Source organism: Corvus kubaryi, unplaced genomic scaffold (assembly GCF_017639235.1).
Source record: "Corvus kubaryi isolate FWS band 111438036 unplaced genomic scaffold, C.kubaryi_AGA036_p1.0 68, whole genome shotgun sequence".
NCBI classification, from domain to species: Eukaryota; Metazoa; Chordata; class Aves; order Passeriformes; family Corvidae; genus Corvus; species Corvus kubaryi.
The window spans coordinates 2616034-2633978 of record NW_024582056.1 but is presented as its reverse complement, the minus strand read 5'-3'; the positions used below and the strand labels follow the sequence as shown (position 1 = coordinate 2633978).

The following is a 17945-nucleotide window of genomic DNA, read 5'->3' as shown; positions in this document are numbered from 1 at the left end:
TTCCCCGGTGTGGCCAAGGACCCTTGGGTCCCGTGACTGCGGAGTTCCTGAGCAGAACCCCGGCCATGCGGCTGGAGAAATAAACATCTCTGAAACATCTACCACGAATCTGTCCATATATACTTCGCTTTCCACGGGACTCCTGGTTTGAAATATACTTGTTGCAGTAATCCCCGGCGCAACAGATTGGAAGACGGAGGGAGGAAGAGGCAGGGAGATGAGAGTGTGGAGTAAATTGTGTGAAATTACATAGCTCTGAAATTTGACAGGTTTGCAAGGTTCTTGGTAGACAGCCACAAGGCAGAATACCTGTGGGAGCTTGAGGCCAGTAATAAATGTAATCTAGACCAACAAGGGTAATAGAGAAACTAAATTTGTCTAATCAGCCAACAGGAGCCAACTGCTTATTTGGAATCTTAATTAAAAATACCTTTAAATGTTCCCAATGTTCATGGAACACATTTATTGTATTTTATATATGTATTTTAAGGTTTCCTAACTCTTTTTCTGACTTGTTTGTTGACTTGCTCACAGTTACAGTGAACATTCTGAATGAATGTTCCAATAGTTTGTGTAAGTAGGAAGTTTTCTCCATGGCCTGACACACTGGCATGGAAAAATTCTAATATAATCTGATCTCAGTAATCAAATAAATCAGTAAAAAAATAAATTTATTTATTTAGGGCTATACTCACAATATACGAAGCGAATAATTTATTTTATTTCCATTTTTTTGGATGCCAGACTACATGAGAGGGATACAGCCTTTCTCAAATCACAGAATTTGCACTAGCTTGTTCCAAGATTAGATAAATTTTGTTGAAGTCAAAATAGTCCTTTTATTCTACATTTGTTCTTTATATTGGACTATATATATAATTAGAATAGAAAAAAAAAATCAGCATTGCACAGTAAAGCAAAGCTTGAAAAATATATTTTTGTTCATTCTAGGGCACTTTTATTTCCCGCAGAAATTTCTTACAAAAATTCTCAATAAGTCAGTAAATCTCAAATTTTCTGTCTGTAGGTTTCCTTACTAAAAAATTAAAACCCTATCATTGCATTCATCTGCAATGTGTATCCCTGAAATGTAGCACAACCTTGCATTAGATGTGACATGAAATGCAGCATTACATCTGTTACATAACACAGTCTGACTGGCAGTGCTTGGTATAAGAGATCAAAATTGTTCGATCAACCAGAGCTTTCATTAAAGGGCCTATTTCAGCAGAACTGGGAAACAGATTCAGGGGAAATCTGTTTTGAGTTTCTTTTCTGAAGGTTCTGCTATCCAGAGGGATGTAAGAGTCAGACAGCAGGGACATAAGTTTCTTAGAATAACCAAAAAGTGTTTTGACAGAAATGCTTTTTGACACCTGTGGACATATGAGGAACAGTCAGTACTGCAATTTAGAGCAGTTTTAACTATGAGGCTGTGTACTGTCCATTTAAAATAATTTTTTGGAGTCAAGTATTCTAAAATCTAGTGTTAAATGCAAACTCATTTAAACAGAATATTTTTTATTATTATTATTATTTTGGAGACAGAATGCAGTCAGGTGTCTCTTTGTCAAAGTGAGAAGAAAGCTGCCTCTGGTAAGAAAATACTACTCACATGGGTAAAGATTTTTCATCCATTCACTTACAGACATGACTTGACACTGGATTTAAAAACACACCTGGTGATTTTCAGCTACTGACTGCCATTACAGAAGGTGACTGCTCGTAGGTATGGCTTGTTTCCAGTGTGTGTGTGGAAGTCCATTTTAGAAGAAGTGCAAGAATAGTGGAAGCCTCTGTGGAGCACTTCTTCCCTGGGCAGTCACCAAGCCTTCCTTGGAGAGAAGAGTGTTCAGGTACTTCAAGCAGAAAAGCAGTGGGAAAGAGAGAACAAACAAGAGTCAGCAGGAGAGATCAAGGGGCTGAAACTCTGCAGATGAGCAGAGAGCAACTGCATGGAGGAACAGAGAGCAGAAAGCCATGCTTCAATGGGGGGAGAAAATCGGCTGAAGCCTGGGCAAAATTTCTTGCAGCTCAAGAAGCTGCTGACAGCCCACGAAACTGATTTCACAGTTCCACCTGCAAAGGTAAAATGCAAATGAGTCACAGAACCAGACCTTCTTTATTTCTCTCTAGTCTATTCTTGTTACTTTGATTTTTCACTCTGTATCTCCCTTGTGGAGCTCATTTGAAGGAACAGATGAAGTCATATACACCTCAAAGCTCTGGCTGACTCAGGGATGTGTTACAACAAACCAGTATTGCTTCCACATTTTGCACATTACCAGTTTTCTTATTCTTACATTAGTAAAAAGAAAAGTCTACATCAATGTTGTGGTAAAACTGTTAGGATAAATTCAGAAAGATATACTTTCATTCTTGTGATTTCTTTTGTTTTTTTCTGAAATGCACGGAGCAGACAGGTTAGCCTTATAAGGCTTAGATTATCTATACAGGTATTTCTAATTTTCAGGTTTTGAATGAAGTTTGAAGAATTGAAGTGTGTTGCATATTGGAATTTTTTGTGGATACTATGAAATCTTTAACTTCTGTGTTAAACAGGCTTTTTATTTCTAACATTTCAGGTATGAATAAAGAAAATGTGTATAGGAAAGTGTTTATTTTGAGAGTGAATACTGGAATAAGAATGACACTTCAAATTGATTAGTACATGAAATTCACCATGTTTCCAAGCACTTCACTGATTCTTTTTTGCTACATTTTGAAGTCAGAATCAATAACTATTATAATTTCGTACATGGAACAAAAATAGAATGTTTAGATTTCCAGAGGTACATAGAACAGTAAATATATTTTGAAAGAAATGCATGATTTATCTCTTATTTCTTAGAGGGAAAGAAAAGGTTTAATCAACAGCATTCACATTGTTGAAAACTTAGAGGTTCTCCTTGTGCCACAGTAAGTTCACTAAACTTCCGAGAACTGAATTTGAGACACTGCATTTCATATCAACTACTATTTACATGATTTCACTTTCAGGGCTGTGACATTATGAAGAACTCGACTCTTCTCCTGGCTTGTGTAAAGGTTTTGGCATCTAACCCTGTGTAAGTTACTAAGAGGAACAGACAAATGGATCTTGAGGGACAAAGCACTGAAAGATAAGTCTTTATCACTTTTCTAAGTTTCTTGAATTTCACAATGGAATTTATATATTCTTATTTGCAAGAATACAGAAAAGAAATTGTTGAACTGCAATCCTCACACTTCCTTGCAAAGTTTGGAAGAGCTTCTTACCAGTAAAATTCAGTAGATTTGTAATAACAGTACTACTCTGCTGAAGTTTTCTTCAGTGCCCTTGCTGAGCTGATGTGTCTTGCTGCTGTCGCAAGTCCTTGCTTGTCAGTCAAATTGCCTACCATAGTCTGGCATCACTATTTATAGCTGAAGGAGTGTCTGTTGTTTTGCATGAGGTATTACATTAGCACAAATTATTGCTAGCGAGTGGTGACATTCACCTTGGATATGCCACATCATGATGTCATTTGCTATCCAAGGTACATGCAGTCTGTCAGATGAAGTCAGTTAGCATCTGGTGAGCCGAGAGAGGTGCAAATTTCCAAATCCTAATATGCCAAACTAATCTCCAATCAAAATTTAAACTGAAGCAAATCCAGTTTGTTTCCTGACATTCTGAAAAGCTTCATTAATCCTTCATTTCTTGTGCCATATTTAAATTGTGTTTAAAAGCCCTAGACTTCATTTTAAGTAAGAAATATTTAAATATTTAAAAAGCACAACTTAAGAGTGTATAAGCAAATCAGCGAAAAGTATTAGATGTTCAGTTTAGGAACATCTAATAGAGCATCAATTCAGCAGAAATCACCACTGTATGTATTTTTTTTTCCCAAGGAAAGTCTTGGTTCTTCTCTGAACTTTCACTAAGGAAAAAAGAAAAAATAAACTAAGTGATCAAGTGGAATAATTTTTTTAAGATGCTGAATTGGCAATTCTGTGAGGACTGGTCAATCTTTGGCCCAAGTGCTTATTTGCTCACTGAATGTAGAGCAGTCAGTAGTTGGATTTCTAATTATTTTCATTTAGTGTGCACATTTTATTTCTAGTTTTTCTGCAATATTTGTTTTAGATATATTTGAGAAAACCCATTCAATATTTGTCTGATACTTTTGTGAATACAGTCCAGAAAAATTTCTCTTCAGTATTCATTTGGCTTAAAATGGACAAATCCCTCACTGTAAACTATTGTTCAAAACAAGTTTTGTGATCTTAAACATTTTGGATATCCTTTTATTTCCTGTTATATTACACTTTTTTTATTGCATCTATACTTTTAAGTTGTTGATAGAGTCAAAGAAAATATCTTGAAGTTCTACAAAAAAAAAAGATAATTCATGATGCTTCAAGCTGTATCTAACAAAAAAAAAAAAACCACATTGTATCTCTGTATCAGTCATTAGCACTAACTGCTCTCCTTTCCTGAGAGCTTTAACAGAGAATCTGTGAAGAATGAACCTGCAGATCACATTGCCCTTTTGTGACTTGAGTTTTCTTCCATGTGAGTCTTCCACGTAAAAGCTGAGATACAGGCCAGAACGATGAGTAATCTTCTGATGTGGAGTGTATTTATTAAAAAAACCCTAATTTCTTACTGCGACTCTTAATCTATTTTTTATATTACAATATAATCATTCTAACTGATTTTATGTGTTTTGATTCTGATTTCCCAGATGTAGCTTTCCTACTGAATATGAAACTCATACACCATAGAAATGATTTGGGTTTGTGGTTTTGTATTTTTGGTTGGTTGGTTTTGTTTAGATTTCTAAGGACCCCCAAACACTTGCACCCCTTCCACAAAGATGGATTTCAAAGACACTTGGCTGTCTCTTCAATTTTCTCCTGCTGTTTTCTTTGACTATAGTAACATTTTCCCTAGTACACATATATAAGTAATTGTCCATTAGTATATTAAGCACAAAAATATTGATCCAAATTAAGGCTGACACAATGCTTCAACAACAGATGAATGAACAATCCATCTGTGCAAGTGGGAATTTTTGAAGGGATGAAAACCTGAAATCCCTCTTTTCCAGGAATAAAAACTTGTTGAGCTGGGGTAATGTGTGAAGTGCAACACAGTAATTAAACTGGATCCGAATGTTACACCCGATGGCTAGAAGATAAAATAAGCGTGCAAAAGCTTTCAAAGAGAAAGCATAGGATGAAAGAGAGGGAGAGGCAGCAAGTCTGTGATGTTTATCTTGCAATGGAGAAGTGAAGATGTTCTCTCTGAAAGTGTTTTACAGAGATCTGAAGTGTCAATGTGTGGATGTGCAGCACTGGGCATTACTGTTCAGTTTCTATAGCTTCTAACACTTACCCTTTATTACCATGCAGGTAGCAAGGACTTATAGACAGCTCCTTAGAAAGCATCTCAAGATCTCAGAGATGCACCTTAGCTCTGATGCTGTTATGATATCTTTCCAGATCCTCAGCTTCCACAGGAACAAATTTGCTGCCTTTGCTTCCTCTGAAGATTTTTTGGCATCAAATGATTTCTTGATTTATCCAGAAGCCCTAGTGGGTGCTACTATCCCAAATAAGGTGTGAAAGTGTCCTCAGCTATGCACAAACTTTCAAAAAATGTACTCTCCTTTTGACTATAAACCTGTTTCACAATGCTATTCAAAATTGTTATCAATAGCACTGAGACTCTGTTTTAGCAGAGCTTTGAAATGAGAAAAGCTTTAGCTTTTGTTCAATTCAGGAGGCCACAGAACTTCACGGGTTGGGAGGGCATTATTAAATATGTTTTATTAGAACACAAAAAGTATTATCTCAAGCGAGATAATTCTTTGAATTGAGAAATGTAAAACCTCATCACAAATAAATGAAAAAATGAATGTCCAGGGCTCTGAAGGCATCCGTAGCTCTAACTGTTCCTTTTCAGTGCCTGCATCTCCCTCCAACCCTGCAATCGCACACCCAGAGGAGCCACCTGCCCTCATGACAAGTATCAATGATTTATGTATCACAGTCTTAAAAGCAGAAGATCATTATCAGATATGTGGGAAAATTGAGCATGGTATGCTTACAAAGTCATCAGAAAGAATTGATAAACTGATCAAAAATGTAGTGCCCTTCCACCATGAATGTATGACAAAGATTTCTCCAGATATTTTTCCTTTTCTTCAGTTTTGCTCTCTATTGCTATTTCTTTGGCTTCCTGAGTTACTATTAAGTCTGTGGCCCATTCTATGTTGCTAAGGAAATCTTTCCACCATCTCTAAGCTCGGCAATGGATCTGCTGTGTGTGATGGATGAGCTTACAGCTCCTTCTCCAGAATCTCTGTCCCACTTCACTTCCACAAGCTTTTCCAGGGGCGTACTGAAGCAGAGAATGCTCCATTCTCCTCCAGTAACTCTCTACAAATTCCCTCTTCCCTCAGCTCTTCTAAATCTAACCCAGGAGGCTGCATCCCATGCTCATATAATTCTTTCCCCCTGAGGCTCAGCCATACTCTTTAAAAATTGTGAACTGACAGTGCAGCAGAATGATACAGTTCTACCATTTATTGCAATGTGTTTGACAAAATGGATGTTACAGGTAAGAAAATGTGACTCACACAGAAACAGGAATTATTTTTATACTTCTAACAAACTCTTTTTCCTATGCCTCTCTATCATCAGACCACTTTTCCATGCTCAGTAGGTCTGATCATTGAAAATCCCTAGAGCTCCTTCCAAGACCATGATTTTCAAACAGCCCAGGATTTGACAAAGGGGGTGGTGAAATAGCCATGACTGCTGCAGATATACCTAACATTCCTGCATGTGATTCTCTTCTGTAACTGCCCTGAAAATATTTATATTCTGTATAGCATTTATATCTGAGGGAATGCAGGATTTACCATCCTACTTCCTATTTCTGTCTCTTTACTGAAATAGCTGTTTTATTATGTCTTTTCTGTTGTGCCATTCTTCACTGAGATCTAGAGAGGAGCCTGCACCACCCACCATCCCCCCTCCACACTGGTGCAATCACCTGTGAAGTACCTAGATTTAAGGAAGACTAAAACCAAGAAAATTATGTACGTTAGGAAGAGGCTGAGCTTCAGTAAGACAATTCAGGAGAAGAGAAAAAAGTTTGGATTTATGTTTGTAACTGTGATTTCTTTCAGGTTTCTTTCAGCTCCTACCTCTTTAAGCTGTCCTTTAAAGCAAAGGCCAAGACAACCAACTCCCTTTAGGTGGATTCTTCAGCAACAAATTTTTCCTATCTTTTCCACGTTCATTCTCTGTTTTCACTCTTTGCTTTCCAAGGACTCAGCTTTCTTTTCGAGGGTCTTGACTAAACATGTACCTAAGCTTTTTTGCTGTAGAATACACTGATCCTGAAACAAACGATTGAAATTTGTATGTAGTGACCATAGCTTAGAGCTGGTATGTTATTAAAACCAGACAGATCAGTTTTATAAATGTGTAAAATTCAGGTCTATTATCAGACCTAAAAGCAAATGTTGAATGTAAGACATTGATTACTGACAAGTAATAATAGATTCCTTTCAAAGTTTTGAAGAGTTTCTAATTAATTTGAAGTCCTACTCTGCCACTATACTGTCAGAGAGATGAAGCAGATGTTTTTCTGTGCAGGAGGAAAGTTGATTTTGAAATCTCTACGAGCACAGAACATCGGTGTCCTGAGAGAATATGAGTCACTGCTAACATAGGAGTCATGCTGTGCTATATCATAATGCATATGATTATAGAAATCCATACTTCCAATTTTTGGAATTAATCCATTTACTCCAAATTTGAGTTTAATTAAGTAGTCATTCTTACAAAAAATCTCTGTCTTTTCAATGATTCAAAGACACTGATAAAATAACAAAGAGATTGGATGCAGAGACATTAATGGTATGAACATGCCAAGCTAAATCCGTCTATAAATTCTACTATAAATATCTAACACACATTAATGCAGATAGTGCTCATTACAAACTGCCCCTGAAGGGGAGAGTAACTCAGGTTCTTGTTAATAGATCCCTTGGGGCAGGTTAGAGTGAAACAACACTGAATGACCAGTGTTCATACAGAAATAGATAGATAGATAGATAGATAGATAGATAGATAGATAGATATGTATGGTTTATTTTAGAACAATTTGGCTGCAATGGAAAAGAGGTATGTAGCCATCATTTTGGTTATTATCTATAGTAATGCAACAACAAAAAACTCTAGATATCACTTAAGAAAATATAAAAGGAAAAGAAAGATTAAGAGTAGATAGTGCGGAGGAAAGATATCAAGCGACAAGACTTGATTGTGGCAAATTAGTTGTCCATGGATTGAAGCGATGGTGACAGTTTTGATCTGTCTGTTGTGGGGAAAGCCCATGAAACGTAGAGTTCAGTGGATTAATACATGTTTAGGTTCAGGTGGGGATGACCAGGCACCTCCCCTGGAGCTGGGGTGTAGCAATGGGGAACAAAGACGACAGACCCCCTTGCACGTACAGAGAAGATCTGTTCATTGCCAAAAATCGCCCCCTCGTTATACCCTTAATGTCAGCCAGACCCAAAGCGAAGCCTGACAGAACTTAGCGGCAGAAGGGCACCCATTGGCTGGCACAGCTGCGCTGCTGCTGTCCACGCGTCCTGTCACCCAATCAGCTTCCCGCTCATTGCTGCCCACGTGCTCCTCCAGCCAATCACAATCTCACTGCCAACTGTCACTCAACCGGCTCTTTCCTCGCTGGCTACTGCCGCTCTCCCCTCACCCAACTTCCAGCCGTCCGGCCCGCAGCCATGCCTTTCCCACAGGGCCTTCTGGTGAGCATAAGCCTCAACCCCCTTAACAAATATAACCCCATACTCAACAGAGGAGTTTTACGCTGTCTGATGTAACACTGTGGACCATGTGCACATGTGGAAGGTCCCAGAAAAGAGTCTGGGGACACTTCAGGGGTCTTTGATGGTTTATGAACCGTTCTCGGACATGAGATCTGCTTCTCATGTCAGCTTAGTTGCTCCAATTATCATTTCAGAAGGGATTGATACCTTCAAGCCTACATGTGAATGTCCTGGTACTTCCCCAGGGGTGAAGTTTAAGACTAAGCCAATTGTGTATAGGAGGACATTGGCATGATAAAGAGCATTATCCCACCTCATAGAATCTGCTTCTTACTGTTTTATACATCTTATCATATGCGTCCTCATTTATCTGCACATTTATCTGAAAACCCAGTTTGTAGCCTCCAATGGTGGGTGTTCACCCTTTCTGCCCCTGGGCTGTTCCCTTGCACATTGTCAGCAAAGTATTTGCCACTTCTGCAAAAGGCCAATTGTTTGAGTCATTAACTTAATATTTCAGTCTCTCACAGTGCTCAAAAGCAGGCATGCTAGCTGGCAACTCCTTACTCTGTGCAGGATAGGATGGGACTGTAGGAAGTACAGTCAGAACTTCCCGCTTCTGAGATGTATTCTTCAGGCACTACTGCCTATAATTTCCCCTTCTTAGGTTTGGGCCCATTCTTTCCCTGGACCTGCCGATGGAAAAATTATTCATGAAAACTTTTGGCTTTTATATTAGCCATATGTTTTCCAGAGGCTCACAGACTGTGCATATTAAAAAAAAAAAAAAAAAAAAAAAAAAATTTGCTTGTCTAAGAGAGAGAAAAGATGAAAAGAATATCTGAAGATGTTATTTGAATAGTTTTTCAATTACTATTACTCAATCAGATGTACTAGAAACTGAAAATTACATTGACAAGATGAGCTTGCGCTATCAGTATATAAAGCTGCACAAGGAAGGGAAAAGTAATCAGAATAAAACATGCACAAAATTGAAATGACTATCTGATGCTCTTGAAAAGATCATTATATTTGATATGGATCATTTGATGAGATACAGGCCAAATTCAACCCCAGGGTAAACAAGTGGAATGGACAGAGACTGGAAAAGAAACAACAGACTCTTTTATTTCCTTCTTATTTTGTAGCAAGAAATAGGATATGCACTGCAGTTACAGCTCTCTGTTGAATGTATGGAAAATAAGAGAGTAATTTTGTCTCTCACAAAGGCTCAAGAAAGCATGCAACTAACTGAAAATATTTGAAATTTCATTCAAACTTCTCATAATATCCAAGCAAAATTTAGGTTCTTACCTAATGTTCATTTTTCTGCCTCCTATTATTATTATTTCTATTAAGGTATTTTGGTCTGTCTCAAAATGTTGCATTAGGAGTTCCATACTGTGTTTCCCACCTGTTCGTTGGGGTGCTTTGGACAGAAGGCATGCATATCTCATAAAAATTCTTGCAAGGTAACATGTGAAAAAGACTGTTGATCTCTTCATGCAAGAGAGCAGCAAAAAATTTCCAGCTGTCAAGAATACAAAACCAGAGTGGAATTAATTGAAAATATATAGGCAAGTTCTTTTCCTCTACCCTTTTTCTCTACCTGTGACTTGTCCTCTCTGTAGTTCTGGTGCACATGAAAAACAATCTGGCTACATGCAACCATTTGGGGAAGGAGTAATATAAACTCACACACTTCTCAAACAGCCTCATTTTGTAGTGGAAAAATTGTGAAGCACCTGTGCTGTGGTTCTAGATTAACAGGAATTACAGAAAAAAGAGGCAAAGTAGGCTTTCCTCTCAATGAGGATTATTCCCTGTTGTCAATTTATTAGTGATCTATCTGAATTAATAGTCAGTGCTCTAGAATACCTGAGGAGAGTTGGTCTTTAATGATGCCTCCACTGAGTAAACTCTGTATTCAAGATCAATAACTCAACTATTCACCTTAAGGTTTAATCCCATCACCATCTATACACACTTCAGTTTTCAGTTCCGTTTTTACTTCCTATGGAACAGCAGTTTGTAGAATTTTCTCTGAACATTGTCCTGATTTAAAACAAAACCACAAGAGAATGTTTTAAATAGGATATCCTCTTTATTCTAGAAGACTGTGTAGGAATGGTGTTTTGTTTCAAGTGAATTTAAATCGTAAACCCCAGGAGGTCGTTATTTATATGGATTCTTTTAGGATCAATTTCAGGGAAGAAAGAGTAATCTCAAACCTCACTCTAAAATAATAAAGTAATCACATATTTTATCTGTAGACTGTACAATATTTCATTTGTACTCACAGGAACATGTCTAGATTATATATAGCTTACAGAATCTGTAACTATGTACAGTATTCTATACACACAAAATTATTTTGTGCATAGTGAGTGTGTTAATTTCTATTTAAACCTCACAATCAAAAAGAAACCGAGTTTCTCAGTTCTTGCAAGTTTATGCAAAAACAAAATTTTGTTTCTTGAAATATTTGCGCAAGACTTCTATAGAAAAAACTTGAGTTCATAAGAGATAGGGACAATCATTTTGATCTTGCACATATCGTATTAAGTTTCCTTCCACATATTCTACATAAAGACCTGTGTTCTCTGATAGAGGTGAGGACAGTGTATACTCATGCTGTGGCAGCTATCATAAGCTGTCTCCGGCCTATATCCCTTAATTCTCCAGGACTTCTTAGATCAAAACACAACTACTCAACAAAATAAGACACCTTTTAGATAAAAATATTTTGGATAAAGGTCTTTTTTTTTTATGAGAATCTGCAAATATTTACTTTTTGTGAAGTACTATCTTATTTCTCAGTATTCATTCCCTCCTATCACTTCACTTTTCTCCTAGTTCTTCAGACCAAATCCAGTCTGAATACTTACAAAATCAATGTACTTCTTCACTAGTGAGATTCATTCATGTCCAAGGGCATTAAAAAGAACATTTCAGAGGACCTAAGTGATGCCATGAAATAGAGCCTGCCCTAAAGCTAGTAAACAGGAAGCAGCAACAAGAACTTAAAAAGAATTTAAGTCCTTGATTATAATATTTCATTTATTCTTCCTGCTTTTGCCAGCTAAGTTTCCTGATGTTGTTCTCTGAATTGAGGCTATCACTGATTATTGCTTTCATGAACACAGGAGAAAGAGTGAATTTCCCAGAGTTAAACTGAAAAGAATAATCTTTTATCTTCCCCCACCAGAAAGCTCATTTTTCAGTTGAACTGATAGAACCACAAGGGCAGTGAAGTTACTAGCAGTGATGGTTTTGATAAAAACAATATTTTGTATCTGGTTTTAATTTTAATCAAATTATAGGAATCACTTCTTAGCTCAAACATCTATAGATATCTATTTTCTGTATTTCATTAGTCTTAGCACACAGGAATTTGCTCATACAGGTTTATTGGAAATATAACCTGGACTTTGTGGGAAACTTACATTATATATTTAATTTTATTTAATTTTGCCCATTAAAATGTAAGTTTATAAGTTGACAAAAGTCATTAACATTCCCACTTTTACTGAGAGAGAGACAGAGATGTCTCCAAATAGTTAATACGAAGTGACTTCTGTAATTTTAAGGTCTGTGGTGAAACAGATAGTTCTGTAATTCACTAGATACTCCTTGTCACCTTTGGAGATGAACATGTCATCTTCTTTCTATTAGGCATCAGATCAGTCACCACATCACGCAATGGTGGATTTTTTTTTTTTTGTTTGTTTTGCAACAGTAGTCTCTACCAACATTAAAGCAATTATCTTCAAATGGGATTCTATTTGATCTGTTTGTGATTATTAGATGAGCAAAGATTTAGAGAATGTTGGCTATTTTAATGTTGATGTTATTATGAGAAAGGTTACATCTTCATGAGTTGGTGGATAATTTTATTTTTAATGTGTTATGTTAGGTCTGACTTGCCATTATAACGACTCTTTGGAAGTTTCCATCAGTTATGGAAGGAGCTATTATTAAACAGGCAATCAGTCAAAACATCCTTCTCTTTCTAAGTTAGATGAATTTCTGCCTCCACACATAGAAGAGAGGTCCAAAGAACCAGCAGAATTTCTGTTTTTTCTGCAGTTGGACATTTAATGAAAGCAGCTGAAATCTTGGTCTTGAATAGACAGGTTTCTTTTTCTTAAGAATAGCATTGACTGAAATTTATTGTGTGTTTCACCAACAAAGTGTAAAACCTTAGTGTGTTGCATGATAAGATTGTTTTCTTTTTTTGGAACTATCCTTAGGTCATGTTTCATGGAAAATCTACTTCAATCTGAATCTACCAGAAGTCCTGTGTAGGTGGTGTTGTGAAACTTGAAAATGTTTCCATGGATACAAAGCAGAGACATTGCAGCAGCATTCAGCCAGGCCATGCAAGTGTTGAGATGTTTTTCATTACTAGCACTCGGCTGTAGAATTCTACTAAAAGTGGCTTTTGCCCAATTCTTTATTCCCCAGAATATGTCCATAGGTTAAAAAAGACCCCACTGGTATCTGTGGAGCTTGTCAGTTTATGAACTTTAATGATGTTTCTAGGTAACACTATAAGGTAAGAGAGTGCATCTGCCTAAGCTCATATTTAGCTACTCTGCCAAACTTTATTTAGTTATCTGCAATGTGTTTTATAAATATATAAGTTTTAGCATTTTGGATGGAGTTTAATACTGTTCATATTTAGTACAGATCTACTTGCAGAAAAGAAAACAAGAATAAATGCAAGGTTAAGACAGCTTATTTTTGTGGAAAAACTCTACTTTTTACTTTATTTTCTCTCTTTTGCTCATGCTGCCAACAGTTTCACTAAGCTCCATTTTTTCCTGATTTATTTTCATGTTTACTACTCTTCCACCGCCTCTGTATTTCTTGCACATACTCTTCTATCCATTCTTTGACTCCACGTAATTTATAAATAGACTGCAGACTATTACCTTTACCTCTGGTATATCCCTGTGAAGACCATAGGGACTTCTCTGAAATGGAATACAAACATTTCATATTAAAGCTCATAATTGTTGTTATGTAATAGCTCTTCACTTTTGAGATAGGGAAAAAGCCGTAGCTTGTTTCTGAGCTCTTCCCCAGAATTCAATGTTCTCAAGATAGAATGGATAAATGGCATGAGCCTTGGCTACCAGGCCCTGCCCTGCCCAACACAGGAGCCCCCTTACCCTCCTGGTGCCTGACCCCTGCTTTCTCCTCTTCCAGTACTGTCATTCGTCTGAACCTAAAGAAGGAAGGTACTGTTGTTTCCATTTTGTAAGCAAGGGATGGAGTCTTACCTAAGATCAATCTTCTAATGGTATTTACAAATAGTTAAATTCCAATTAAAATTTTTGAAAATTGTGAGTTTCCTTCAAAGCAGGTTCAAGAGTGGATTGTTTTGGTTGGTTGGTTGTAGTTTTGTTTCAGTTTTTTCCTGGTATTTCTATTATTGTTAGCTTGCTATTATCCTGGATTCAACCTTTCTACCCCAGCTGTAAAATAAGATACAAGAGAGGGGCTAGAAGAGGAAATGCCATCTAATTCAAATTGTAGTTTTAAGAAAAATGCATGCTAATAACAAGAATTTTTCCCTGGGGCTGGAAAATGACTGGTTAAGAGTTCATGTCTATAAAACGGCCACTCTTCTGAAATTTTTCATTCAAGAGTATCAAGTAAATGAAAAAGAGCAGTAGAGCACAGCAAGATTAAAACATGGGCCAGTGAACAGAAAGTGGATTATAATGTCAATAATGGTGTATTCAGTAATTTTTGTGCCCAAATGCCTTCAGTACACATAAAAAAAGAAGGGGAAAAAAAGCATGGAACAATTCACATTGTTTATTTTCCAAAAAGCATATAGTAATGAACATACTCTAATGTGCATGTGTCAGTGAATATTTGCTGTACAGCTTTATGTCTAGAACTCTCTGCCCTGTTTCTGTCAAGTCAGACAATATTGCCAATATATAAAGTGCCAAAAAAAAGAAATAAAACAGGATTATATGGGCAAAATACACACACAGTGATTTTTATATCGATTAACTTACTGTTGCTAACTCCTGAAGTAAAATAGCTGTGCTGAAATTTTTATAGTATGGCAGGTATTTTAATCAGATCAGTAATTACGAATTTTCACAGCAGGGAAAGATTGGCTTTTAAAATATTTTATATAGATTTAAAACTCTCTTGGCAAGAAGCATTAGAATTTTGTTCTCTAAATATATTTGCTAAGATATAAGCCATTGTATTTCCTATTGTGTTTTGTGAGGCTAATTATAACTCCTTGTTCTATGTGGCTGTTGCTTAGTCTTTTGCTCTCACTATGCTTCTACTAAAGTACATGAAAGAATGTATACCATAAGGGATGGAGTGCCACCAGTGCAGTACCTGGGATGAAAACTACAGGCAAAAAACAAAGCACAAACAAGGTTCTTTGAAAATGGAGAATGTGATTTAACAAGGACAAAGATGTCCTTGTCTGAGTAAGCAATAAAAATTTCTTTTTCTAAAAGTTTGTTTCTAATTAAACTCTGCAAAGTAAGAAAAATATTGCAAGCAACAGCATTCTCTATTTGAATAAAAGAAAAAGAAAAAAAGAGAAAAGCTCATCCTTTTCAAGTCGGGAGCATGTTTTCAGGGCTACAGCTTGGCAAAGTTTACTACAAAATTTTTCACTGCTCCATGTGGAAATCTGTTCATGCAGTTCCCATCCCTAACTACAGCACAGTCTCTGGTTTAATCACTATTACTTGTCTGCCTTCCTCAGGTCATCTTTCATGATGCTTGGACAATGCTATGTGATGTGATTTTTGTGAAAAAAACCTGCAGTTGAACTTTGGTAGGTGTTTTGCACATATGCACTAAAAAAAAACTCCTGGTGACCCAGGAATATTCCAGTTTTAGGCTTTTGTTCTACACATGTTTAAACCTCTGCACAACAATATTGATTTTACTTAGGGCAAGTTCTACCTAAAAGTAGGCATATAGATAATCTTTAAGTTTTTATACCAAGAAGGGCCTGTGTTGTCTCTATTCTTCATCCAAAAGCACCTTTATTTGGACACTACTCTGAACTCAACATGCAATTTCGTAGTAGGTACATTTTTAGATGCCAGTGCAAAAGAGGTTACACACTAATTTTGTCACTATGTGACAATAGTACCCCTGTGGGCATTTAATCCAGAAATGTTAATATGTGTTGATTATAACCCTAAAGTGTGTTAGTCCAAGGCAATTTGTTCTTTTTCATGGAACCTGAAAGTTCAATGATTTCACCTGAAGAAGGGTAGCAGGCAATATAATTAATGAAAAAAAAAAATCTTTCTTTTCTGGTAATCCTAACCCTTTTACTCCTGCAGAGTTCAATAAAATATACAGGGAAACCAACTGAGTTCAAGAATCAAGGTAATGGCATTCACAGACTTGAATACTGCATAGATTTCCCTCTTAGAGAAACACAATTCTTCTTCTGACTTAATTGTCACTTTTATAATCTCCAAAGCATAGGTGAAATGCATTTGTGGGACATACTAGCTCTCTGGTTGGCTTGTTTTATGAAAACTCTGTACTTACCTATGCAGTTGTGATAGCCTCACAAAATGACAGGACTAGTCTCACTTGCTTAGCAAAAGAAGTTTTAGAGATGTTTTGACACTTTAATTAGTAGATTTCTAGATAGGATGTTTCATTCTCTGTCATAAAAAGATTATTGGATTCATTGCCCTCATTAACTAACGCTATTGGTTAAATTTGTACAGTGATATTAGTAAAAAATAGAATCCAACGTCTGGCTCAATATTAGGTGTCTACAGGGCTTCTACTTTTCTGGGTTATTGCTAAAGCACATCACAAGAAAGGGAAAAGAAAATTTACTAAAGTGACAAAGAAAGGCCACTGCATAAAAATTTGTACCTTTCCTTGCTGAAAAGCAGCATTACTATTTTCTTGTTTTGAGGTCAAAGGAGGAGATTCTGAACAGACCAGAATTAATTCTTGTTTAATTTTTATGTATCCAGCTATAGTGAAGATCTATTTGTTCATGTTAACAGGAGTAGACATTTTATAGACAAGTAAATTTCATGGAGCATTGGATATATTTTCAGGCTGAAAATTCCAGTCATCCATGAAATTAAAGAGAAAAGGGTTTCCTTTAAAGGAAAGTTTTACAATTACAGATCCTGTCCACCTCTTCAAATATATTTCCCTATCAAACTTTTCATCAGTTTTAAGAATCCTTTTGATGTTGTATTTTTTAGTATTACTAATGTAACAAAAGGTGTGATAGGAAGCCAGGTTAAGTAATTCTGCTAACAAGAGTGCATGTGACTTGCACTCCGGAAAGAAATTTGCCATACTTCTCTGGGAGTCAATCATCATGCAAGTCTGTCAAAATTCGGTGGGAGTTCAGCATTTTGAACATGTTCTTTACAAGGTCTCCTGACTAATATCATATTTCTATTTTTTAACAACGTCAAATGCTTGAAGAGGTCCTGAATGTTTATTTAAAGAAATAAGGGACTGGTTCTGTAAAAATTTCCAAAAAGGACAATTTAACGTTAGCCACAGAGGTCGGTAGTTCAGACATCTATAAAACTCGCCATATTTTTGAAGATGGTTAAGGCTCCCAAAATGCCAATAATTTCAATAGGAACTGCAGCTGATCTTCATACCACTTCCATGTGAGTGTTGCATAATAAGCTACTGTTTATCTGTCAAAACCAACTTCCTGACTACATTTTCTCTTCACTAGACAGACAGATTGAATAAGATCAAGACTCACTCTTTGAGTAGAGCCGGCTTATCACAGGTACACAATCAGGATGGGGTAGTCTTTATACAAAATTTTTTGTAACTTTTGATAATGCCTGGTTTTGGAACACTTGGAATGGAGGAATTTTCTATTCTCTCAAAGGAGGGGAAAAAATGGCTTTGAGTATTGAATAGAAGAATTTATGTAAGTCCTACAACTCATTGTAATGCCAGCTGTCAGCAGTCCATCTGTTTTCCCTGTCATCATAGCTCTAATAGGTCTGTCAAGAACATGATACAGTCTGGCTCCATATAAGATCCTCAATCTTAGCCTCCCAATGCCAAAGAATAATCAATAAGCCTGGTCAAAAG

At 36.5% G+C, this 17945-nt stretch overlaps 1 long non-coding RNA gene across 1 annotated transcript in view; it reads right to left on the bottom strand.

Annotated features, from left to right (window-relative positions):
- Positions 1-1553: 1553 nt before the first annotated feature.
- Positions 1554-17945, bottom strand: part of LOC121674519 — a 39703-nt gene continuing 23311 nt past the window's right edge. Inside the window, exons 2-3 of the long non-coding RNA XR_006019659.1 lie at positions 9402-9526; positions 1554-1859 (exon numbers count right to left, since the gene is read on the bottom strand). This is a non-coding gene — a long non-coding RNA (uncharacterized LOC121674519). The remainder of the gene's footprint in view (positions 1860-9401; positions 9527-17945) is intronic.